Raw genomic sequence first — 27294 nt, 5'->3', positions numbered from 1 at the left:
CTTGAGGGGTTGCCACAGAGAGGAGGGGGTCACGCTGTTTTCCAGGGCACCAGAGGGTCAGATGAGGAATAACGGTTGGAAGCTGACCAAGGAGAGATTCAACCTAGAAATAAGGAAGAACTTCCTGACAGTCAGAGCGATCAACCAGTGGAATGGCCTGCCAGCAGAGGTTGTGAACTCCCCAACTTTGGATGTTTTCAAGAGGAGATTGGACTGTCATTTTGCTGGGGTGCTGTAGGATTTCCTGCTTAAGCAGGGGGTTGGACTTGATGACCTGCAAGGTCCCTTTCAACTCAAATAGATAGATAGATAGATAGATAGATAGATAGATAGATAGATAGATAGATAGACAGACAGACAGACAGACAGACAGACAGACAGACAGACAGACAGACAGACAGACAGACAGACAGACAGACACCTGGCAGAATAATAAACTGCTAGGGTGTTGAAGACTAAAATATACAGTGGAACCTCGACATACGAGCAGCTCTACTTACGAGCTACTCGAGATAAGAGCTGGGAGGGGAGCAACATTTTTGTTCGCCTCCCGAGCTCACATTCGGGATACGAGCGTCAAGGAGCTAACTTCCGCTTTCGGCTTCAGGAGACAGCTCCTTGGCGCTCGTATCCCGCGTGTTTTAAAAGGTTGCAGCCGGCCTGGGGGGCTCGGGGGGGTGCTGGCAAGCCCCCCAGGCCGGCTGCAACCTTTTAAAACACGCGCGCCGCTTCGCAGCTCTCTGCTGAATCCGGAACGCTAACTTCCGCGTTCGGATTCAGCAGACAGCTGCGAAGCAGCGCGCGTGTTTTAAAACGTGGCAGCCGGCCTGGGGGGCTCGGGGGGAAGCCCCCGAGCCCCCCAGGCCGGCTGCAACCTTTTAAAACACACGCGCCGCTTCGCAGCTCTCTGCTGAATCCGGAACACTAACTTCCGCGTTCAGATTCAGCAGATTGACTTCAACTATGGATTGACTTCAAGGCTCCAATCCTCCCCCGCAGGGAGGCGGAGGGGTTGGGAGTGGGAGGCACTGTTCTTCAGTAGTTCTCCTTCTACCTCTCTGGTCGGTCGCAGTCGGTGTTAGTGGGGGGTCAGAGGTCGACCTCTAGGTTACTCCCTTGTGGGGTGCCTCAGGGGTCGGTCCTCTCCCCCCTACTATTTAATATCTACATGAAACCGCTGGGTGAGATCATCCAAGGGCATGGGGTGAGGTATCATCAGTATGCAGATGATACCTAGCTTTACATCTCCACCCCTTGTCCAGTCGGCGAAGCAGTGGAAGTGATGTGCCGGTGCCTGGAGGCTGTTGGGGTCTGGATGGGTGTCAACAGACTCAAGCTCAACCCGGATAAGACGGAGTGGCTGTGGGTTTTGCCTCCCAAGGACAATTCCATCTGTCCGTCCATCACCCTGGGGGGGAGTCACTAACCCCCTCAGAGAGGGTTCGCAACTTGGGCGTCCTCCTCGATCCACAGCTCACATTAGAGAAACATCTTTCAGCTGTGGCGAGGGGGGCATTTGCCCAGGTTCGCCTGGTGCACCAGTTGCGGCCCTATTTGGACCGGGAGTCACTGCTCACAGTCACTCATGCCCTCATCACCTCGAGGCTCGACTACTGTAATGCTCTCTACATGGGGCTACCTTTGAAAAGTGTTCGGAAACTTCAGATCGTGCAGAATGCAGCTGCGAGAGCTATCATGGGCTTTCCTAAATTTGCCCATGTCACACCAACACTCCGCAGTCTGCATTGGTTGCCGATCAGTTTCCGGTCACAATTCAAAGTGTTGGTTATGACCTATAAAGCCCTTCATGGCACTGGACCAGAATATCTCTGGGACCGCCTTCTGCCGCACGAATCCCAGCGACCAGTTAGGTCCCACAGAGTTGGCCTTCTCCGGGTCCCGTCAACTAAACAATGTCGGTTGGCGGGACCCAGGGGAAGAGCCTTCTCTGTGGTGGCCCCGACCCTTTGGAACCAACTCCCCCCAGATATCAGAGTTGCCCCCACCCTCCTAGCCTTTCGTAAGCTCCTTAAAACCCACCTCTGTCGTCAGGCATGGGGGAATTGACATGTTCCTTCCCCCTAGGCTTTAAAATTTATGCATGGTACGCTAGTGTGTATGATTGGTTTTTTAACTTTTGGTGTTTTTTAAATTAATTTAAATATTGGATTTGTCTTACATTGTATTGCTATTGCTGTGAGCCGCCCCGAGTCCGCGGAGAGGGGCGGCATACAAATCTGATTAAACTTAAACTTAAACTTAAACATGAACTGACAATTGAGTTTTGGTATTTATCACCCAAGTTAGGCTTCAAGTATATTTAATGCCATACAAATATGTACAAAATCAATAATGGTAAATATTTGCATTGCTCAAAAATATGCTGAAAGGACCACGCTAGGCATAACATCTGTGGGTGAATTTTCAACAGAGTGGCAATAGAAGCACTTCACGAACAAGCTGAGATAAAATTGAATGGGATTTAAAACAAGTGCAAAATAGGATATACATGTTTTCCCAGAAAGAAGCTTCAGACCCCTTAGACATTGAAGAGTTTAGCTCTGCTATTCATAGAATACTGTGAAGATCAGCTGCATATGAATCAGACAAAATTGAAGCATGAACTTCTTAGATGGCAGAACTCAATTATACACACAATGAACAACTCCACAATTCCATTAAAACAGAAGAGCATTTAAAGCTTGTTCTGCAAACTCTTACTCTAACCCAGGGGTAGGGTATGATGACTCTTTTATGACTAGTGGGCTTCAATTCCCAGAATTCCTGAGCTAGCATGATTGGCTAAGAAATTCTGGGAGTTGAAGTCCGCAAGTCATAAAAGAGCCACCGTTTCCCAACAGTTCTAACGAATGCACCTTCACTCTGTTCTTTCTTGGCTGTTTTCCTTTTTAAGAAAAGAAAGAGGTGGAAGAGAGAAAGAGCTGAAAGAGGTAGGACTAGATAGTGATATTTAAAAACCCAGGACAATTAAGTCTTGAATTTAACAAGACTTACGTTTCAAATTTTAGATAATGTTGGAAGAAATTTTTTCTGCTGTCAATCTTCTATGTTTCTAAGAAATGTTCATCTGGGTTCAGTATTAAGTGGGAAGAAAGACACTGCAAACATGGATGATTAGAAAGATATTTTAATGATGGACAGGATCATATGGTTTGAAGTCCTAGGCAATCAAGCACATGGGTCGGAGAGAGTGAGAGAGATTCTCTTTTAGGGGAAATATTCTGCCTTTTTAATATTTCATAGAATATTTCATTCTTCTAAGAGAGGGGGGTAGGTGCTAGCTTTCTATAGATAACTTGGTCTTAAAATGGGAATTTATCTGAGATTTAATGAAAGTAAAGAAATTGGTTTTGATTGAGGGGATTTTTCTATATAAAAAGGCAAGATGTGAGTAAAGAGACTGTGTGCATGTTTGTACATATACACCACCACATGTACACTTCTCTCTCCCTCCCCCCTTCCCCCAAGTCCCATATGTTTCTATTGGGATGCTGGCATTCTGATGGGAAAGGAAAGATTAGAGGGATCTCTATATGAATTTTTTGTTTCTATTTCCTGCTTGGATAGATTTCTATATGAAGGTCTGTTTCTGTTTCCTTTATTGTGAATTTCTGATTCCTGCATTGCTGTAAAGTGGGAAGAACTTTACACTGCTTTAAACTGCAGTTTTTTAAGTGTGAAAATTGAGTTTCTGTCTAGACCTTTTGTTATCACAAGTCTTTCAATAAAAGCTCCTTTTTGAACAACTGCAGTTTCAAGAGTTCTGCTTTCTTGAGAAGATTGGAGAGGTGACACCCCTCCCTCCCTCACACACATCTGCAGTCAAGAATGTGAAGAAAGTTACATGATTTTGTCAGTTTTTGTTTTCTGGATTCTGCAGGAGACAAAAGAAAGGCACATTGCACATCTTTATGTTTGATTTGGTCTGCCCACATGCATTCACAAACTATGAATACACACATCCATAGATAATGTCTTCTGCAACAGAGGATATCTGAAGGCAAAGACTTAGATTTATTTTATTTATTTATTTTGTCCAATAAACAATGAGGGTTTTAGTGGGTATATATATATACACACACATAGAAAAATACATGATGAAGGTTATAGAGGAGATATTCATAGTAAAATATATCTAAGAAAGAATAGAAAAGAAGATATAATAATAGAACATATCAATGAAAGAATAGAAGAGATATAGGAATAGAAGAATATAGAAGATATAGGAGAGTAATAGGAGAGGGGACGGAAGGCACTCTAGTGCACTTGTACTCGCCCCTTATTGACGTCTTAGGAATCTGGATAGGTCAACCATAGATAATCTAAGGGTAAAGTGTTGGGGGTTTGGGGATGACACTATGGAATCCGATAATGAGTTCCACGCTTTGACAACTCGGTTACTGAAATCATATTTTTTACAGTCAAGTTTGGAGCACTTAATATTTTAGTTTAAATCTGTTGTGTGCTCTTGTATTGTTGTGGTCTCCTTGATTTCCGTGAATGAGATATCCTTGATCAAGATCAAGGAGTCTCCTTGATCTCCTTGAATGAGATGTCATGGCCTAGGGCACTGAGGCATCATCAAATAAAACAGCTCTGACTCATTCTTGAATCTCCAAGAGTGCCTTTTCCCTGCCTAGAAAAATAAAAGTGAAGATTAAAAGGGAGGCATCTCAAGAGAGATGACAACTAGTGATGGGCAAACCCAACGAAGTTCGGGTTCGGCGGATTCAGGCAAACGTTTAAAAAAATTCAGGTGACGTCACAGAACCCAAAACCCAAACCCGAACCAAACTCCGATTTTTTAGAAAAATAGAGCCGCGGAAGACAGCGCAGCCCTGTGCTTGCCCACACAAATTAAATTTGCAGGAGGGTGAACAGGGACGCAGACTAGCAGGAGGAGGCAACAGCAGCCACCCAACCAGATTTTACCCAGCAATCCGATATGCCGCAGGCATCACATTTTTCACAGTAATCCCGTGTGATGGAAGGCCATGCGCTCTGTGGTGCCATCGGTCTCTGGCCACTGTGACCAGTAGTAACAGCTTGAGGCTTCAGCTTACACAGAAAAAGGAAAGGCAGAGAAAGATGTCCCTGCAGTTGACCCAAATGTACATTACAGGTTCTCAGAACAAATCTGTGCAAAAAATAAGTTTATTGAACACAAACTTTAGTCAAACACAAATGCCCAAAAGCCCGCGAGGGGCCAAAGCTGGGTGTGGGGAAGGGCGGAACTTTCAGCTTCTGGATGGACAGGAGAGCCCAGAACTGCCACCTTCCCACCCAGCCGCCTTGCCAGTCACCACCCCCCTTGTAGAAGGCAGGAGAGCAAGAGAGAGAGAAATGAGCCTTCTCCAGCGGTTGTTGGGAGCTCCAGTGGGAGGAGCAGTAGCCTGGCCGGGTAGGTCTGCCCTGCTGCAGCGCACCCGAGAATTCGGGACCAACTCCTTTTCCTTCGGGCGGCCGAAGGCTAGTTTCTCTCTCTCTCTCTCGCTCTCCTGCCTGCTACAAGGACACCGCTGCTCATCTCGCTTGCTCACTCACTTGCTCTCCTACCAGCTGCAAAGACAGGGAGGCACGGCGTCAGGACTTTCTCCCCGCGATGTCCTTGTAGCGGGCAGGAGAGTGAGCAAGAGAGAGAAACGAGCCTCCTTCGGCCACTTGAAGGAAGAGGAGTTGGTCCCGAATTCTCATGCGCGCTGCAGCGGGGCAGCTCTGCCCGGCCAGGCTACTGCTCCTCCCACCGGAGCTCCCAAAGACCGCTGGAGAAGGCTCATTTCTCTCTCTCTCTCCTGCCCACTACAAGGACACCACAGCTTGTCTCTTGCTCGCTCACTTGCTCTCCTGCCACGTTGGGAGCTCCAGGGGGAGGAGCAGTAGCCCAGCCAGGCAGAGCTGCCTTGCTGCAGTGCACACGAGGATTTGGGACCAATTCCCCTTCCTTCTTCCTGGCAGCATCTTTGCAAGGATGGTCTCAAGCATCCCCCCCTCAAGAATCCCCCCCGAAGACAGCCCACTCCAGATGGCTTCAGCATTTGTTTTCCACCGGGCCGGGCCAGCTGCCACCGCCTGCCCAAGATACAGTGGGGTGCAGACTGGGGGTACCAGCTGAAATGCCACAGTGAAGGAAAACTTTTTTGTCCTCCATTTCGGCAGCAACCACCAGCATGGAGTGAGAGCCAGGGAGCCATGTCTGAGGCCGAAGCACGGGTCCTTGTTATAGCCAGGATTCCCCACCTCGGGACTGCTGGTGCAAGCGAAAGGAGGCAGGAAATCCCAGCAGGGGCAGCAAGCAAATGGAAAATCTCAGCGGTAGCAGTCACAAGGCAGGGGAAATCCCTGCGGCAGTAAGAGAGTGCACGTGCAGTGAGAGAACCTATGCACCTGGCCTTGGGTTCATAAGGTGAAAATGGTTCTTAAGAAGAGGCAAACAAATATTAAACACTGGATTCATATCTTGAAGTCCGTATGAAGAGGCGTTCGTAAGAAGTATCACTGTACACCAGGGTGATCCGACAGAAAAAAACTAATAGTAATAGTTGGTATTGTGCACCGTAAAATAATTTTAAAATAAAGATTAAGCTGTCAAAGAGATTACATATAGAGTGATACCTTGTCTTACGAACTTAATTGGTTCCAGGATGAGGTTGGTAAGGTGAAAAGTTCGTAAGATGAAACAATGTTTCCCATAGGAATCAATGGAAAAGAGATTAATGCGTGCAAGCCCAAAATTCACCCCTTTTGCCAGCCGAAGTGTCCATTTTCGCACTGGTGGGATTCCCCTGAGGCTCCTCTCCATGGGAAACCCCACCTCCAGATTTCCACATTTTTGCGATGCTGCAGGGGAATCCCAGCAGCGCAAAAATGGGCACTTCTTTGGCAATGGGAGGTCCAGAGGTGGGGTTTCCCAACAAGGGGAGCCTTTACCTGTCAACAGAAGTCCGGAGGCAATGCTGCAATTTCACTGAGGCTTCCCTCGCTGGGAAACCCCACCTCTGGACTTCCATTGCAAGCGAAGCGCACGTTTTTGCAATGCTGCGATTCCCCTGCAGCATCGCAAAAACGTGGAAGTCTGGAGGTGGGGTTTCCCATGGAGGGGAGCCTCAGGGGAATCCCACCAGCATGAAAATGGCGCTTCACTGGCAACAGAAGGTCTGGAGGTGGGGTTTCTCAATGAGGGGAGCCTTCGCCTGGCAACGGAAGTCCAGAAGCAGGGCATCCCAGCAGCGGCAGCAGGTTCGTAAGGTGAAAATAGTTCGGAAGAAGAGGCAAAAAAATCTTAAACCCCGGGTTCGTATCTTGAAAAGTTTGCATGACGAGGGGTTCATAAGACCAGGTATCACTGTAGTTTGTTTTCATTATGTCTATGTTTTTCTCCTTCATTTTTTTTCTGTTTTTCTTTTCTTGTGTATGTCCTTAAATGTAGACATAATAATGATCAAATGCAATGGTGCAATGATTGAGAAAACATCTTTTTAAATGTATATATACCAAATAAATAATATTGTTTTTTAAAAAAATTTAAGTGTGGCTGCCAATATAGCACCCGTTGTTCCTATAACTATTTGGACCACAGTTAGTTCATGTCTTACTCTTTTAATTTTGATGTTAAGATCTTGATATTTTGTGATCTTATCCAATTCTTTGTCCTCTATTATCTATTATCTGATATTATTATTATGGTTAGTTGCACAATCAGTCAAACATTTAGACATAATCTGGCATTTTTATTCATCTATCGACTGGGAATAGGCAGATGTAGATGTTTGGTGGTATTAAAGGTACTGTTGTTGCAGAATGTAAGCTGTTCTGATTAAAGTCACTTTTTGCAATTGACTGATTATTAATTTGTTAATGTCAATAGCGTTTAACTTGTGTTCCAGTTCAGTTGGGATTACATCCAAGGTGCCTATTAATAGGCACCTTAATTAAAACCTTTGTTTAATTAATTAATTTTAATTAATTAAAACCTTTGTTTTCTTTTGTCATAATCATTATATTTCTATTTGCAGGTGTTTGTATTTAGTTGCCTTTTCTTCTATTAGTTCCTTTTCTTCTATTCTGTTGTCTTCTGGTGTTGCCATATCAACTAACTAACTTTTTCAGCCCCCCCCCCCCCCGGCTGCCTGAGAAAACACTTTTCGAGAACCCAGCAGGTGAGAGCTGTTGGTGGGCCCGAGTAAATTGGGTGAATTGATGGGAGAGGGGGTGAACCACCCAGTCAGAAAGGAGTGTGAGCAGATGCCCCTGAGGGAGTCAAAGGTGACCAACATTGCTGAGATTTCCGAACGTGAGCAGCTAGCAAGAACCAGCATTGGCGAGAAAGCTGTGAACTGTGGTTCCATTCCTGTCAGAAAATGAAAATGGCTGACAAGGACAAGGACTTTACCAGCATGTCAGCGTTTTCTGTTTGGCTACTTTTGAACTGTAATATTGGAACTTGTCACCACCGGACTAGAGGAAGGAGCAAGGAGGGACTCATAAATTATGATATGCCCATGATAACATTTGTTTGGGCCACTCTCTTCCCACAAATGGACCTTATTAGGAAGGCTGTTAAGTTGTTATCTTACTTAAAATTTTACCATTCTCCAGCTGTAGGAGAACAATCCCTAGTAGGACTGGGCTAGACTGGACAGTATATCTTTTCTCATCTGGACCTGTTTTTTAATTAATTTAATACTGTAATTTTATTGGGGATAATTTTTGTTTATTAAGTGGGGAAAGGTGAGAATGGAGAGAGGTTGTGTGTGTATTGTTTAGAAGGGAATGCATGGCTTATTTTAATACTAGAAGAAAGAGACAGGGCTGGTTTTATTGAATATATATTTTTATTATTGTAATTTTAATTAATTTTTAATTATATCAAGGCTAATTCTAGGGACAGATGAATTGATATGTTTGGAATGATAGAATGTTTGGGACGAATGGTGGCCTGGAGGCAAAAGGAGTGGAGGATCCCTTCTCTGGGCCAGAATATCCCAGTTTTGCTAGAAAGAGGTACCTGCCTCCCAGCTGTATGTCAACAGCCCTGCCTGTGCTACTCGAGGAGGTGGCTGGGCTAGCGGTGGAATTCCCCAGACTTATTGTCTTGGGGGATTTTAATCTGCCATCACTTGGTGAATCCTCTGGGCTGGCGCTGGAGTTTATGGCCACCATGGCAAACATGAACCTGATCCAAGTAGTTCAGGGCCCGACTCATGAAGGGGGACACACTACAGATACGGTATTCCTCTCAGAGCAGTTGAATAATGATCTGAAACTAAAAGGCTTAGATATCTTGTCTTTATCATGGTCAGATCATTTTCTGCTATGGTTGGATTTTTAGGCTCCAATCCTCCCCTGGAGGGAGGTGGAACTGATTAGGATGTTCCGCCCCAGATGTCTGATGGACCCAGAGGGCTTTCAGAGGACGCTTGGGGCTTTGCTGGATTCTCTTGTACACATATCGTCGGAGTCTCTTGCTGCAGCCTGGAATACACCCCAAATCTTTGGAGAAGGGCAGCATACAAGTCTAATAAATAACAATAACATGGCTGCGACGGAGGCTCTTGACTGAATGCAATGTTGGCTGACAATGAGTCAGTCGAGGTGACGGGCTCATCCTAGTCCATCTATTTGGCGGCAGTTTGACCTGGTAACACCTGATGAAGTAGACAAGGCCATCAGATGAAGAAGACAAGGCCATTGGAGCTGTGAGTTCCGCCACCTGCTTACTGGACCCATGTCCTTCCTGGTTTGGGGAAGGTTGTTGAGAAGATTATGTTGCTCCAGCTCCAACAGTCAATGGAGGAGGGCAATTATCTAGGCCCTCAACAGTCAGTATTCAGGCCCGGCTACAGCACAAAAACTGCTTTGGTTGTGCTATGGATGATCTGTGCAGGGCCCAGGATAGGGGTTTATCTGTCCTGGTGCTCCTTGACCTCTCAGCGGCTTTCAATACCATCGACCATGGTATCCTTCTGCGCCGACTGGAGGGGTTGGGAGTGGGAGGCACTGTTCTATGGTGGTTTTCCTCCTACCTCTCCAGTCAGTTGCAGTTGGTGTTAGTGGGGGGGTCAGAGGTCAACTCCTACGTGTCTCCCTTGTGGAGTTCCTCAGTCCTCTCCCTCCTGATGTTTAATATCTATATGAAACCGCTGGATGAGATCATCTGAGGGCACAGGGTGAGTTGTCATCAGTATGCTGATGACACCTAGTTATACATCTCCACCCTATGACCACTCAGTGAAGCAGTGGAAGTGATGTGCCGATGCCTGGAGGCTGTTGGCGTCTGGATGGGTGTCAACAGATTCAAACTCAACCCTGATAAGACGGAGTGGCTGTGGGTTTTGCCTCCCAAGGACAATTCCATCTGTCCATCCATCACCCGGGGGAGACTTTTGACCAACCCAGAGGGGGTCCACAACTTGGGCATCCTCCTTGATGCACAGCTGACATTAGAATATCATCTTTTGGCTGTGGCGAGGGGTGGGTTTGCCCAGGTCTGCCTGGTGCACCAGTTGTGGCCCTACCTAGACAGGGAGTCTCTGTTCACAGTCACTCATGCCTTTATCACCTCGAGGTTCGACTACGGCAATGGTCTCTACATGGGGCTACCTTTGAAAAGTGTTCAGAAACTAAAAATTGTGAAAAATGTCACCGCGTGAGCAGTGATGGGCTTGCCCAGACATGTGCACATCTCTACAACACTCCGCAGTCTGCATTGGCTGCCAATCATTTTCCAAACACAATTCAAAGTGTTGGTTATGACCTATAAAGCCCTACATGGCATGGGACCAGAATACCTCCAAGACCGCCTTCTGCCATAAGAGTCCTAGCGACCGGTCATATCCCAGAGAGCCGGCCTTCTCCAGGTCCCGTCAACTAGAAAATGGCATTTGGTGGGGCTTAGGGAAAGAACCTTCTCTGTGGAGGCCAGCTCCCCCTGGAGATTTGTACTGCCCCCACCCTCCTTGCCTTCCATAACAGTCTGAAGACTCACTTATGCCGCCAGGACTGGGGCCATTAGATCTTGCCCCCGGCCAATGAATTTGTTGAGAGAATGGGGAATGAATGGAATGATTGTTTTATTATTATTATTATTATTATTATTATTATTATTATTATTATTATTAATAATAATTAGCTTTGTATGCCGCCCCTCTCCGAAGACTTGGAGTGGCCTTTTGGTGGGGTATAGATTATGGTTTTTTGGTGGGGCATAGATTTTGAATTAGTTAATTGGATTTAAAATATTGTGTACTTTCTATTTTATATGTTGTGAGCCACTCTGAGTATCAATCATGTTGGGTATCATGGATACATGTTTCATCCATAGCCTTGTAGTTTCAATGGTCAGGTCACAATATTTTCCAGGTCTTTTTCTTCAACTCTGGCATCTCCTGGTAGTGATAGCAATAAACTATATGTTTCAGCCCTTGGCAACTATGATGTCTGCTATGTTGTATTCCAAATGACAATCCATCTGTATTCAAGTCCCACAAGATCTTCATGGTCTTATTTTCAGTAACTTTTTCCATTTTCATGGGAGCATAAAATATGTAATATGTAAAGCCAAATGTTTTACATAATGACCAGTGAATTAATTTAAGAAGTCAGTCATGTCTTTGTAATAGGTTTGTGCAATTTTGTTGTATTCACATATTAATTGTGAAACAGTTTCAACTTTGTTCTTGAGCAGCAAGTATTCATCCTTCTGTTTCTTTCTTGATGATTCCCGTCTTAAGCCATGTCCATGTAAAGTTGTCATCACATTTTCCTTCAATGTTTTTAAAGTGTTGTATATGCAAAGCTTTGATTTTCCATCTATTTAATTTTTTGTCCAGCTGTTTTTCCTTATATTCTGCCTTTGTTTCTGTTGTTTTTATAATGTTCTCAGTTTTCAGAGTCTGCAGCAATTTTTTAGACTGGACTGGCATTTTTATCCACCTAGCAAGTATTTTCCAAGATTGGATTTGGCATTTATAGCTACTTATGAAGTTCTTTCTAGGGACCTGGAATAATTATTTGTAATTAGGTTACAGTATGGTGTCTTAAACCATCCCATACTACCACCTCTTACAATACTAGACAACACGGTATCGACAATATAGACCTTCAAATTTCTAGGTTCTATCATATCTCATAACCTAAAATGGACACCTAACATCAAAAAGTCATCAAAAAAGCACAACAAAGAATATTCTTTCTGTGCCAACTGGACAGACCTGGACAGGCTACCTGGCTTTTAAGCATAAGGACAATGATTCAACAGTCCAATTTGGAAACCTAAAGCGGCCCAACTCAAACCACAGCTTCCCATGACTCCTCGCCTCTCCAGCCCCGTACCTGTACAGTCTGGGTAAAAAAAACAGGTAGCCTGCCGAATGCCGCCGCCACCATGGGAGGGCTGCCACTTGGGATGGGGAGGGAGAAAGAGCCAAGGACCTTTACTCGGGAGAGCTGGAGAAATGAGCAGAAGGTGTCTGTCTCTGCTCTGCTCGCAACTGGAAGCGTCCTAGGCAGCCTGGTCGATGCACTGGGATTTACGAAAATGCGAGGCAGCCTCATTGTCTCCTTTTTTCCTTCTTGTGAACAACTTTAAGTGACAGCTGCCAGTAGTTTCCTTTCAGGGAGAGAGCACATGATTCACCTGCCCCCCCTGCAGTCGCTTCTGCTGAGGCAGCCAAATGAGAGCAGTGCCCATGGAGTCCTTAGGTGGCTGTACCTCCAGAGCTGCTGCCTGCCCATGGCACCCTGCAGGTGGCTCAAGGTGGCAACAGCCATAGCTGTGAAATTCTCTTGCGAAATTTCTGTAGATTTGAGTGTGTTAAAAAGTTTTCCTTGGCTTTTTGTGTTGTGTCCTGGCTATCCCTTTATAATAATTCCCGGCCCATACCTCTCCAATGGCTCCCTTTAGCTATTGCAAGAATGGTGAGTGACCTTTATATAAATTGTTTCCTTCCCCAGTTTTTCTGGCACGATCCTGAGTTCCCCTCCCTCCTTCCCCAAACCCCCAATGGGTACTGTATGTTCTGCCCGTTGTTCCTTCCCACTTCGGCCATGGCACGTTCCAACAGACCGAGGGAGGGGAGGTGGATGTTAAGGGAGGAGAGAGATTTGTTGTCATGTGTATTCCTTTACTTTCAGTTTGAGGGATGTGTGTTTGTATGTATGTGTGTATGTGTGCATGTATGTGCATGCATGTGTGTGAATTCAGCCCAGCGACTTTTTAAAAAAGAAAAGCGGTTCAGTGTGTTCGGCTCCCTCCTGTTTCTCAGTGCCAGAGCCCGTGCGTGCTTGAAATTCCTCAGGGCAAGTTTTCCTCTTCCTCCCAGTCCTACTGGCCGGCTGCTGAGACCCTTCTCCTTCCCCCACTCCTCCTCCTCCCGTCTCTCGCCTCCCATCCAGCCCCCCCCCCGACCGGCCAACAGCTCCACGGCATTCGCCTTCCTCCACTCCCACCGGCTCCTCCTCCTCTTCTCGCTTCTGAGAAGGTCCGCTTCCAATCACCCGATTCTCCCAGCCTCCGCACCGCCGCCTGGATGTCATCTTGTCCTGGGGGTGGCGTGCTCGAGCCCTGCACAGGAGCTGCGCCTGGCACCCTTTCTGAGCTTGGGAAGGCTCTTCAACTGGGAGGCAGCGGAGAAAGAGGAGGAGGAGGAGGAGGCGCGGCTCTGGCTTCAGGTCCTGCCTGCCTTTCTCCTCCCCCTCGGCTGGCCTGGCTGCGCCTCTTCCCAACCTCCCTACCTCCCTTCGGTGAGGAGTGCGCTCGCAAGGCGGGCCGGGGGTGGCGCTAAGAGTGGGTGGGTGGGGATGTCAGCCGGACCGTGCCCCCAATGCGCTCTCGACAAAAGGGGCTTTGGAACTGCCGATGGGACTGCCGACTGACAAGCAAGCCAAAAGGAGCCGCCACTACCGCATACTGGGAGAGCACAGAGGGTTCTGCTGCAAGTGGCTATGGAGCCTGAGGAAGTGAGTGGCTGAGGAGTGGCAGCAGCGGCAGCCGGCCGGCCATCCCGTCCGGCCAAGGTGGCCAAGCTGGGTGTCGCTACCCTGCTCGCCCCAAGGGAAAAGCAAGGTGTTGGCTGAGAGTGAAGCGGCACTGCCAATGGGCAGGTTTGGCTAACCCATCCCGGAGGGAGAAAGCCTTGGCGAAGCTAAAGGGTTTTGCCGAGTCCTTGGAAAGGAAGGACCTGTCTGCAAATTCACCTTGCCTGTTTCCCGGCCGGTAAAAATGCCGGGTAACCTGCCAAATGCCACCGCCACACCATGGGGAGGAGAGAAAAGGAGGCTCCCTCCCTCTCAAGTCTTTGGCAGTAGAGCCAAGCACCAATGGTAGTCACCAGCTTGAGTCACCTGCCGGGCGCTTTGGGCAGGCAGCAGCTCTGGAGGCACAGCCGCCTAAGGACTCCATGGGCACCACTCTCTTTTGGCTGCTGCAGCAGAAGTGACCACGGGGGGGGGGGGGCAAGGTGAATTGCACGTTCTCTCCTTGAAGGGAAACTACTGGCAGCTGTGCAAGCAGGCAACTCGGGATCGAGGCCCATTCTGGGAGGACTCTGGCACGGGAGATGCTGCAATGGGATGCTCCGCACCACACTGACTGTAAGGGACTCCCATCCCTCCCCATTGCCTTCAAAGGATGTTGTAAGCCTGGCTTCTCCCCCACCCCCTCTTTCGCTGCCTCCCAAGGGCTTTGCTAGACTTTCTTTATCAACCCGCCACCCTGGGGCGGCTGTGGACAGCTCCTTGGACACTCTGTTTTCTAGCAGAAGGGATTGGGGGGGGTGAAGACCCTGTACGGCAAAGCCTGGCCCCAGCTCCCTTAGGTTTATCAGAGCCTGCAAACTTAAAATCGCTTGTTTTGGCCGCTGCTCGCAGCAGCAGCAGCCGGGAGAGATGTGAGGGTTCGTAAAACGAAAATGGTTGGTGAGAAGAGGCAAAAAAATCCTGAACGCCCGGTTCATATCTCAAAAAGTTCGTATGAGGAGGCATTCATAAGGCGAAGTATCACTGTATTAGAGTACCTTTATACTGTCTATGTTTTTAAAAATGCAGAGCTATCTTGCAATTTTTTATATTTTGGGAAGTAACCATCTCTGCTGCCTACAATCTTACATAAAAATATGTTTTCTACCTTTCTTTTATTTTACTATTGCTTATCACATTAACAATGCCTAATATCTCACAGTAACTGTTAGATAATTGTATATACTGAATAAATTATTTCATTCAAAGAAGATTTGACTCAAACTGTTATCAAATTTTCAAAGTATTTTAAAATATTCTATCAGTTTTGAATTCCTTTAGAGATATTTATAGGTTATTCAGAGGATAATAAGATTTTCTCATTTTGCAAAAATGATTTTCTCATTTTATAATCTATATAGATTATAATATATCACTGCTAGATTATATAACTAGCAGTAATATCTTAACAACATTTGCATATATTTTTTAAAAATGTTTAATCTCCTCTAAAGGAATTAAAGGAACTTCATATTTGTATTGCAATTTGGGGGGGGGGGGGAAGAAATCTCAGGTACTTTGTTTTTACTTTATCATAGCCCATGAATAAAGAAAAACTTATATAGGTTCAAACTGGATTCCCTGACAACTCCTTCTGCTGTAGTCTGAATTTGGAGAAAACCCCGCTAATTGGGGTCCTGAAATTGAAGACCAGTTAAACCTATTTTAATATAGTTAATAAACCTAAAATTTCCATAAAATCCACACATCAAATCCTAAATAAGACATCTAATAGAAGCTAATAATTAGAAATTAATCTAAATCTAACCAACCATTTTCATAATCGCAACTCTTCTCATAATCCTAAATCTCTTGTATGAATCCAAATTTACACTAGTGATTTTAAATCCCCATTTCCTTCTCTTTCATTTTTTATTCTGTCTCCTTTGCTTACTTACTAAACCCAACTGATCAATTTTATTTTTAACTCTTCTTTTATTATGGGAATTCCAGTGCTTTTGACCACATCTTTCCCCATTTATATTTGTGCTTGTCTCAATGTGCTCATAATAAAATCTGTGATCATCTTCCCTTTCCATATCCAGGGAATTCTTTAAAAAAATTGTTATATCATAACTCAAAATTTGATAATCAAAATATTTAATATCATGTCCACTAACTAGTAGAATTTCATTTTTATAATTGCTTAATTCATTTATTGTTTGCAAATCCATAATTATAATATTTCCGTCTTCAAATGTCTCCTTTAATTCTGCCATATAGTGTAATTTTCTATTATTTATTTATTTATTCATTCATTCATTCATTTATTGGATTTGTATGCCGCCCCTCTCCGTGGATTCACTTCAATTAGCTTCAATGGTAAGATCCTTAGTAGCTTGAAAAAAATCCATTCATCATTCCTCTCAATTCTCTGAGGTCATCAAATAATTTTTTACATAATTCTCTTATCTCTTGAATTTCCATTTCTATTTTCTCAGATGTCGTATCTCCAGATGTTACAAGCTCTTCCCAGCAGCCTAGTTACATTTTGCAGTTTAAACAAAGTTCAGGCTGCCACAAGGTTTTGCAAGCCCTCCTTTGCAGAAAAAATCTCAATAATCCTCGATCCACAGCTCACATTAGAGAACCATCTTTCAGCTGTGGCGAGGGGGGCGTTTGCCCAGGTTCGCCTGGTGCACCAGTTGCGGCCCTATCTGGACCGGGACTCACTGCTCACAGTCACTCATGCCCTCATCACCTCGAGGTTCGACTACTGTAATGCTCTCTACATGGGGCTACCTTTGAAAAGTGTTCGGAAACTTCAGATCGTGCAGAATGCAGCTGCGAGGGCAGTCATGGGCCTACCTAGGTATGCCCATGTTTCACCAACACTCCGCAGTCTGCATTGGTTGCCGATCAACTTCCGGTCACAATTCAAAGTGTTGGTTATGACCTTTAAAGCCCTTCATGGCACTGGACCAGAATATCTCCGAGACCGCCTGCTGCCGCACGAATCCCAGTGACCGATTAGGTCCCACAGAGTGGGCCTTCTCCGGGTCCCGTCAACTAAACAATGTCGGGTGGCGGGCCCCAGGGGAAGAGCCTTCTCTGTGGCGGCCCCGGCCCTCTGGAACCAACTCCCCCTGGAGATTAGAACTGCCCCTACTCTCCTTGCCTTTCGTAAGCTCCTTAAGACCCACCTGTGTCGTCAGGCATGGGGGAATTGAAACATCTCCCCCGGGCATATACAATTTATGAATGGTATGTGTGTATGTATGTGTGTTTAGAAAATGGGGTTTTTTAAATGTTTTTAGTAGAAATTTAGATTTGTTGTAAATTGTTTTTTTCACTTTGTTGTGAGCCGCCCCGAGTCTGTGGAGAGGGGCGGCATACAAATCTAAATAAACATAAACAAACATAAACATAGATTCTCTTTCCCGAGGCCACTGCTTAAATAACAAATTCTCAAAAAAAAAAAAAAGTTCTCATAAGCTTTGACCAACAGATAGATCCACCAATTCGTTATTAAACAGCAATTAAAGATCATTGAAACCAAAATGATTCCATTTAACTATTTAAGAGTTCTTTTAAAGTTCTTTTAAAGTTCTTTTTAATCTTTTAAATCCAATTTCAAAGCTCAAACCATCCAAATTTTATCCAAACGGGTTTTAGAATCGCTTCCTTATTCTCCTTAATTTGCGAGTTAAAAAGTTCTGGTTTCAATTTAGCAGCTTACCCCAATTAGTCAGAAAGTTCCTTTATCAAAACACAGTTCTTTTAAAAAAATCTCTCCTCAGGCAAAAGTGCAGGTCATAGTCAATAATTCTCTGCAATTAATCAGTCCCATTTTCCGTTCGCAGTCTTCCAAGGCTAAAGGCAGCGAACTGCTTCCACTCCAGTGCTGGTGGAGGCTCTTGGACGATGCCTGTGGGGTGTGCAAAAACCTCCAAACAGGCACCAGACCAGGTCCTCTTCTTCCCCATCCCCTTCAGGGAGGTTCTGGGCTGATTCAAAATAATCAGCTCCCCCCAGACAGTGGGGGTTTGGCAATTTCCTGCAGGAGCAGAAAAATGCCATGTTGCCTTGGTGGATGACCACACCTTCTCCTCCCCAACCCCCCAAGCAAACTTTTGGCTGCTCACTGCACCAAGAAATCTTTCTCTCTTTCAAACTCTGCCAGAAATGACTTTCATCACATGCCTCTTGAAGCAAAAGGGGAGAAATGTTTCTTATGTTCAGTGTGCAGCCAAAAAGTTCCTTCTCCTGGTGCTGTGTCTTAAATGCAAGGCCACCTGCTGAGAGTAAGAGGGGCAGGTTTGGAAGATAAAAGAAAACACTTACCCAGCTGCTTTTGCTGCTGAGTCCAGCTAAAGGTTTGGCTAACAGCTTGGCTTCCATAGGTATCCCGTGAATGTTTCTTCCCCTTCCCGCTTTGCTGGAAGGTGGGGGAGGATCAGTGGATACAACACCAACGAACAAAATGAAGCTACAAGTCCCATGTAGGATGCGCATGTTACCTGCGGGACCGCCTTCTGCCGCATGAATCCCAGCGTCCAGTCAGGTTCCACAGAGCTGGCCTTCTCCAGGTCCCGTCAACTAAAGAATGTCGTTTGGCGGGTCCTAGGGGAAGAGCCTTCTCTGTCGGAGCCCCGACCCTCTGGAGTCAACTCCCCCCAGAGATTCGCACTGCCCCCACCATCCTTGCCTTCCGTAAGAACTTGAAAACACACCTATATCGGCAGGCCTGGGGTCACTAAAATGTATTGAATGTGACAGCATGGATGTTATTGTTCATTTTTAAATGACTAGCTTTTTAAGACATATTTTTAAAAGTAATTATTTTATTAATTGGCTTAGGACAACGGTTTGTGGCCAGGAGGATAAAACAACTTGTATCAGAGAGTTTAATGTGTGGTTAAGGCAGTGGTGTAAAGCTGAAGGTTTTGGCTATGTAAGTCATGATGTCAGTAGGTGGTCTAATAGCGAGTTGTTTAAGAGGGATGGTTTGCATCCATCATACAGAGGTACCCAGGTGCTCGGTGAGGAGTTCAAAACTTTTTTGGACAGGCATTTAAACTAGGTAAAGGGGACAGAGATGTAACTGATGTGGATGATTTCTGTCCCCGACCAATGAGGATAAATCAGTTTTTGGAAGCTTATGAAAAGGGAGCTGCAAATAAAATAGATGTAGTTGTTGATAATAAGGGGCAAACTAATAATGAAAACAATGCGGGTAAGGTGCACGAATGCTCGAAGATTGAGCAACAAGCTCTGTGAGTTAATGGCCATAATATCTAGAGATAATTTGGATCTGGTTGCCATAACTGAGACATGGTTTAAGGATTCTAATGAATGGGAAATATACATACCAGGATATATACTGTATAGGAAGGATAGAATAGAGAGAAGGGGAGGTGGAGTAGTCATTTATGTTAAAGAAAGTTTAAAAACAACACTAATTCAAAATACATGTAAAGATCTGGAGACTCTCTGGATTGCATGCAAAATAAAGAAGGTTCTGTCATTAGAATTGGGGGGATCTATAGGCCTCCAGGACAATCTGAGGAGTATGACAACAAGATAGTGGATGAAATTACCCAAATGGCAGTGAAGGAAGATATTATTATTATTATTTATTTTATTAATCAGATTTGTATGCCGCCCCTCTCCGCAGACTCGGGGCAGCTCACAGCAATAATAATTAATGTAAACAAATCTAATATTTAAGTTAATTTAAAAAACCCAAATTTAGAAACCAATCATACATACTAGCATACCATGCATAAATTTTATAAGCCTAGGGGGAGGGAAAATGTCAATTCCCCCATGCCTGACGACAGAGGTGGGTTTTAAGGAGCTTACGAAAGGCTAGGAGGGTGGGGGCAACTCTGATATCTGGGGGGAGTTGGTTCCCCCCAGATTCCCACCAGAGATCATCCATCAGCACGACCAAAGCAGTTTCCGTGCTGTAGCCGGGCCTGAATCCTGACTGTTGAGGACCTAGATAATCGGCTTCTTCCAAGGACCGCTGGAGCTGGAGCACCACCACCTTCTCAACAACCTTCCCCATAAAGGAGATATGTGTGATTTCAACATGCCTGATGTTGACTGGAATATCCCCAGTGCCCTTACATGTAAAAGTAAGAATATAGTAGAGGCCTTTACAGGAGCAGCTCTGGCACAGCTGGTTAAGACACCAACTAGAGGGGAGAATATTCTAGATTTAGTTTTTACGAATGGGAATTTGGTTTCAGAGGTCAAGGTGGGAGAAAATTTAGATTGCAGTGACCATCTATGTTTGTGGTTTGATGTAAAAACTGATTGTGAGCAATCCTATACTGCAACCAAAGTATTGGATTTCAGAAAAACAAATTTAATGCAATGGGGGAATATTTAAATAAGAAATTAAAGGGGAGGGATAAAATGGCAGGAGCGAGCACCCAGTGGACTGTATTAAAAAAGGTCATCTTAAAAGCTACTGGACTATATGTAAGACAAATAACTAAAGGTAAAAGGAAGAAGAAACCGCTATGGTTTAGCAATGATGTAAGGGCTATAGTCAATGAAAAAAAGGCTGCCTATAGGAGGTATAAAGAGTCTGGAAGTATAGCTGATAGAGAGGTGTATAAAATGTGACAGAAGGAGGCAAAATAGATAATATATGCTGCTAAAGCCTCAAAAGAGGAAGAAATTGCCAAATCTGTAAAGAAGGGGGATAAAACCTTCTTCAGATATATTAGTGATAGGAAGAAGAAAAACTGCGGCATCACGAAGCTAAGTACCGGGAATAATACATGCATCAATGGGAATAAGGAGATCGCTGACCATTTCAATAGCTACTTCTGTTCAGTTTTCTCAAAAGACACCTTACAAAATAATACTATAGAGGGATATAGTATTGCTTCCAGATGTACGGATTCAGCTCCAGAGGTCTTAGAAGCCGATGTCTTAGAAGAACTTGAACAATTAAAGATAAATAAGGCAATGGGTCCAGATGGCATCCACCCCAGAGTTCTTAAAGAACTCAGATCTGTCATTGCTACCCCCCTGACTGATTTGTTTAACCAATCCCTGTTAACAGGAGATGTTCCTGAGGATTGGAGAATGGCCAGTGTTGTGCCTATCCACAAGAAGGGCAGTAGAGAAGCAGCTGGTAACTACAGACCAGTTAGCTTGACATCAGTTGTAGTTAAAATGATGGAGACTCTACTCAAAAAGAGGATAAATCAGCACCTAAAAAACAATAACTTATTGGACCCAAATCAGCATGGCTTTACTGAAGGCAAATCATGTCAGACTAATCTCATTGATTTCTTTGACTATGTCACAAAGGTGTTGGATCAGGGTGGTGCCATGGATATTGTCTACCTGGACTTCAGCAAAGCCTTTGATACGGTTCCACATAAAGAGCTAATAGATAAATTAGTGAAGATTGGACTTAATCTCTGGATAGTTCAATGGATTTGCAGCTGGCTGAAGCGTAGACATCAGAGAGTTATTGTTAATGGCGAGTATTCTGAGCAGAGACAGGTTACAAGCGGTGTGCCACAAGGGTCTGTTCTGGGTCCTATTCTTTTTAATATGTTTGTGAGTGACATATGGGAAGGTTTGGTAGGGAAGGTTTGCCTATTTGGCGATGACTCTAAAGTATGCAATAGGGTAATATGGTAAATGATTTAGCTTTACTAGATAACATAAAATACATAAACATAAAATAATGCACTTGGGGAAAAGGAATCCTCAATCTTAGTATAGTATTGGCAGTTCTGTGTTAGCAAAAACTTCAGAAGAAAAGGATTTAGGGGTAGTGATTTCTGACAGTCTCAAAATGGGTGAACAGTGCAGTCAGGCTGTAGGGAAAGCAAGTAGGATGCTTGGCTGCATAGCTAGAGGTATAACAAGCAGGAAGAGGGACATTATGATCCCGCTATATAAAGTGCTGGGGAGACCACATTTGGAATACTGTGTTCAGTTCTGGAGACCTCACCTACCGTGTTTCCCCGATAGTAAGATCCCCCCGATTGTAAGACCTATGGGGGGTTTCAGGGGGGTTGGCTAATATAAGCCATATCCCGAAAGTAAGACATATGTCTTACTTTCGGGGAAACACGGGGGTATTGCGGGGGGGGAGCCCGATGACCAGCGCCGTCCTTCGCCTCGCATTTCCGGGTTGGCGAGCCTGGAGTGTTTTTCCTGCGAGCGAGAATTCTCCATCTTCCGCTGAAGGGGTTATGGCGTTTCGGACCAGCGCCGTCCTTCGCTTTGCCAAGCCCGTGAAGAGGCGGTGGCGGCGAGGCGAAGGACGGCGCTCCCCTCCGCTCGGCTCGCTTCGGACCAGCGCCGTCCTTCGCCTTGCCACGGCGCCACCGCCTCTTCCCCAGCTTGGCAAAGCGAAGGACGGCGCTGGTCCCCGCTAAGCCTTCTGAGCCTGACTCGGCGAGGCGAGAGGGAAGAAGGAGAAGCGCAAGTGGATGCGGAGCGCCCGGGAGACATTTATCCGCCCGGGAGGCATTTATCCGTCCTTCGCTTTGACGGCGCTGGTCCGCCTGCTCGGCTCGCTTCGGACCAGTGCCGTCAAAGCGAAGGACGGATAAATGCCTCCCGGGCGGATAAATGCCTCCCGGGCGCTCCGCATCCACTTGCGCTTCTCCTTCCCTCTCGCCTCGCCGAGTCAGGCGCAGAAGGCTTAGCGGGGCTCCCGGGGCAAAGGCCGGGGCGCGGCGGCGGGCAAGGCACGTAAAAAAACCCCGGGCAAGAAGAGCCCTCCGGGAACGGCTGCCTTCACCCTGTCAATTTGGTGAGTGGAGGCGGGAAACGGCGGGGGGGGGGTCTGAAAGGACACACGCGCCGCGACACTCGCACCTGGCTCCGCGCCTTCCCGGCGCCCGTAGTTCCCTTCACTTCCTTTGCCTCGCGTCCCCCCGCCCCCCCAATCGTCCGGCCCGTAAAGCGGTATGGGGCTGGGGGTGGGTGAACGCCTAACGCCGCCCGCCCGGAGGAGAAGAGGCCTCGCCCGGGCCAAAGCCCGAAGACGAGCCGGCCCCGGTGCCCAGGACAATATAAGACATACCCCCAAAGTAAGACACAGTGGGGCTTTTGGGGGTAAAAAGATAGTAAGACACTGCCTTACTATCGGGGAAACACGGTACAAAAAGATATTGACAAAATTGAACGGGTCCAAAGACGGGCTACAAGAATGGTGGAAGGTCTTAAGCATAAAACGTATCAGGAAAGACTTAATGAACTCAATCTGTATAATCTGGAGGACAGAAGGAAAAGGGGGGACATGATCGAAACATTTAAATGTGTTAAAGGGTTAAATAAGGTCAAGGAGGGAAGTGTTTTTAATAGGAAAGTGAACACAAGAACAAGGGGACACAATCTGAAGTTAGTTGGGGGAAAGATCAATAGCAACATGAGAAAATATTATTTTACTGAAATAGTGGATCCTTGGAACAAACTTCCAGCAGACATGGTGGATAAATCCACAGTAACTGAATTTAAACATGCCTGGGATAAACATTCAGTGATCCCCCGAGTTTCGCGATCTCGATCTTTGCGAAACGCTATATCGCGATTTTTCCACCCGATGACGTCACTCCCTTCCTTTCTCATCTTTCTTTCTCTCTCTCTTTCTCTATCTTGCTTCTTCCTCTCTCACACTCTCTTCCGCCCTCTCTCATCTCTTTCTTTCCTTCTCTCTCTTTCTCTATCTCTCCCCCTCTTGCTCTCGAGCGGCAAGCGAGCAGCCGGGCGGGCGGGCGAACGGGCAAGCGGCAAGCGATCTTGGGGTTTCCCCTTTGCCTGGGCGGCGGGAAGACCCAGGGAAGGTTCCTTCGGCCGCCCAACAGCTGATCTGCTCCGCAGCGCGGCAGCAGCGAGGAGCCGAAGATGGGGTTTCCCCGTTGCCTGGGCAACGGGGAAACCCCATCTTTGGCTCCTCGCTGCTGCCGCGCTGCGGAGCAGATCAGCTGTTGGGCGGCCGAAGGAACCTTCCCTGGGTCTTCCCCGCCGCCCACACGCAAACTCCATCTGCGCATGTGCGGCCATGGAAAAAGGGGTGCGCATGCGCAGATGGTGTTTTTACTTCCGCACCACTACATCCCGAAAAATTGATTATTGCGAGGGGTCTTGGAACGGAACCCTCGCGATAATCGGGGGATCACTGTATATCCATCCTAAGATAGAATACAGAAAATAGTATAAGGGCAGACTAGATGGACCATGAGGTTCTTTTACTTCCTCATCTAAATCATTTATAGAGATATTGGAGTACTGGGCATAAGACAGATGTTTGAGGTAGCACATTGCATACTTAACCTTCATTTAGATATAGTTCCATTGAGAACTAGATGATGAGTATGGTCAGCCATCTGATGATGCTATTGTCTATTCCAGTGATTTTCAACCTTTTTTGAGCCACGGCACATTTTTTACATTTACAAAATCCTGGGGCACACTGAGATATTGGAGTACTGGGCATAAGACAGAAGTTTGAGGTACCACATTGCATACTTAACCTTCATTTATATATAGTTCCATTGAGAACTAGATGATGAGTATGGTCAGCCATCTGGTGATGCTATTGTCTATTCCAGTGATTTTCAACTTTTTTTGAGCCGTGGCACATTTTTTACTTTTTCAAAATCCTGGGGCACACTGAGCGGGGGGAGGGGGTGGCTAAAAAAAATCTCTCTCTTCCTTCCTTTCGCTCTATTTCTCTCTCCCTCCCTCTTTCTCTTCCTTCCTTCTTCTTTTTTGCTTTCTCCCTCCCTCTCTCTATGTCTTTCTCTCTGCCTCCTTCCCTCCCTCCCTTTCTCATCAACTCTGTGATGTAATCCATTCGGTCATGGAAATTTGAACTTATCTGAAGTTTAGATATTACCTTTTCTTGCCTATCTTGATTTGTATTCCTAATCTATCTTTTTATAGATTGAGCTACTGGTGAAAATTGAAAAATTAGAATATCATGCAAACATTCATTTATTTCATAATGTAACTTAAAAGGTGAAACTTAATATATGAGAGATATTCATAACATGCAAGGCAAGATAGTTCAAGCTGCGATTTGTCATAATTGTGATGATTATAGGGTACAACTCATGAAAACCCCAAATCCCCAATCTCAGAAAATTAGAATATTACATGTGATCAATAAAAAAGGATTGTACATAGAACAATATTGGACTTCTAAAAGGTATAAGCATGCATATGTTCTCAGTATTTCGTTTGGGCCCCTTTTGCAGCAATTCCTCAGAGGGGCGGCATACAAATCTAATAAATTATTATTAATTATTATTATTAATTACTGCTTCAATGTGACGTGGCATGGATGCTATTTAGGATCCATGGATAACTGTCCTTGATTAGCCAACAAATTTGCCTGACTGAACCCCATGGAGAATCTATGGGGCACTGCCTAGAGAAAGATGAGAGACATGCTACGGTACAATGCAGGAGAGCTGAAGACTGCTATTGAAGCATCCTGTTCTTCCGTAACATCTCAGCAGTGCCACATGCAAATAGCATCCACGCCACAGGCTAAAAGCGTCCATGCCATGCTGCATCGAGGCAGTAATTGCTGCAAAAGGGGCCCAAATGAAGTATTGAGTACATATGCATGCTTATACTTTTCAGAAATCCGATATTACTCTATGTACAATCCTTTTTTTATTGATCACATGCAATATTCTAATTTTCTGAGATGGGGGATTTGGGGTTTTCATGAGCTATACCCCAAAATCATCACAATTATGACAAATCACTGCTTGAATTATCTTGCCTTGCAAGTTATGAATATTTCTCTTATATTAATTTTCACCTTTTAAGTTATATTATTGAAACAAATGAACGTTTGCATAATATTTTAATTTTTTGAGTTTCACCTGTATTTTCTTTTTCTATAAAGAAAGAATTAAATTAGTTTGGGTTCTGGTTAAGGCATCGGGATAACAGTTAAGACACTATGAATTCTAGACCCATCTTAAGTATAACACATGAGTTATTTGGGTCAGTCACTGTCTCTCAGCCTTAAGAAGGTGGGGGCAATGGCAACTACTTCTGAAATCTTGCCAAGAAAACACCAGGCATTATTCCAAGGAATTGTCAGTATCCAACCTATCTCAAAGGTACAGACACGCAAATGTAAGATAAGGGAATATATACCGTATATACTCGAGTATAAGCCGAGTTTTTCAGCCCAAAAAATGGGCTGAAAAACACAACCTCGGCTTATACTCGGGTCATTGACAAAGTCACCACACGAGGGCGCCATTGCTTGAGCCAGAGCGAGGAGGCACCAGTTTTTGCCCCCTCTCGCATACCGTAGTTCCTCTCCCTGGCTCAAGCAAAGGAGGCAGCCATTTGCTCCAACCGAGAGGGGGAAAAAGCAATGGGAAGCTGGTGAGGTCGTGTGTGTGTGTGTGTGTGTGTGTGTGTGTGTGCATGCCCCCTCTCCCCCCCACCGTGAAAAAAGCCAGCTACCTCTTGCTGAAACCCAGAGGCTTTTTTTTTTACTCCCTGTGTGTATTTGTCAACAGGTTTACAGTAACTATTCCTATCTATCTATCTATCTATCTATCTATCTATCTATTTTTCTATCTGTCTGTCTGTCTATCTATCTTTCTATCTATATCTATTTGTCTGTCTGTCTATCTATCTGTATCTATTTCTATCTATCTATCTATCTATTTTTTCTATCTTTCTATCTATCTATTTTTCTATCTATCTATTTTTCTTTCTTTCTATCTATCTATCTATCTGTATCTATTTCTATCTATCTATCTATCTATCTATCTATCTATTTTTCTATCTGTCTGTCTGTCTGTCTGTCTTTCTATCTATCTATATCTATCTATCTGTATCTATTTCTATCTATCTATCTATCTTTCTATCTATCTATTTTTCTTTCTTTCTATCTATCTATCTATCTGTATCTATTTCTTTCTATCTATCTATCTATCTATCTATCTATCTATCTATCTATTTTTCTATCTGTCTGTCTGTCTGTCTACCTGTCTGTCTGTCTATCTATCTATCTATCTATCTATTTTTCTATCTGTCTGTCTGTCTGTCTATCTTTCTATCTATCTATCTATATCTATCTATCTATCTATCTATCTATCTATCTATCTGTATCTATTTCTATCTATCTATCTATCTATCTATTTTTCTATCTTTCTATCTATCTATTTTTCTATCTATCTATTTTTCTTTCTATCTATCTATCTATCTATCTATCTATCTATCTATCTATCTGTATCTATTTCTATCTATCTATCTATCTATCTATTTTTCTATCTTTCTATCTATCTATTT

General features: G+C 44.9%; 1 protein-coding gene across 6 annotated transcripts in view; it reads right to left on the bottom strand.

The window, feature by feature from the left end:
* The window catches only part of AMPH (amphiphysin), a 449568-nt gene that overhangs the window by 405273 nt on the left and 17001 nt on the right, over positions 1-27294 (bottom strand). The gene's annotated exons all lie outside the window — the stretch shown is intronic.

The sequence above is a fragment of the Erythrolamprus reginae genome, chromosome Z (assembly GCF_031021105.1).
Source record: "Erythrolamprus reginae isolate rEryReg1 chromosome Z, rEryReg1.hap1, whole genome shotgun sequence".
In the NCBI taxonomy this organism is placed as follows: Eukaryota; Metazoa; Chordata; class Lepidosauria; order Squamata; family Dipsadidae; genus Erythrolamprus; species Erythrolamprus reginae.
Note: the sequence above shows the minus strand (reverse complement) of the source record. Positions and strands in the feature narration are given on the sequence as shown.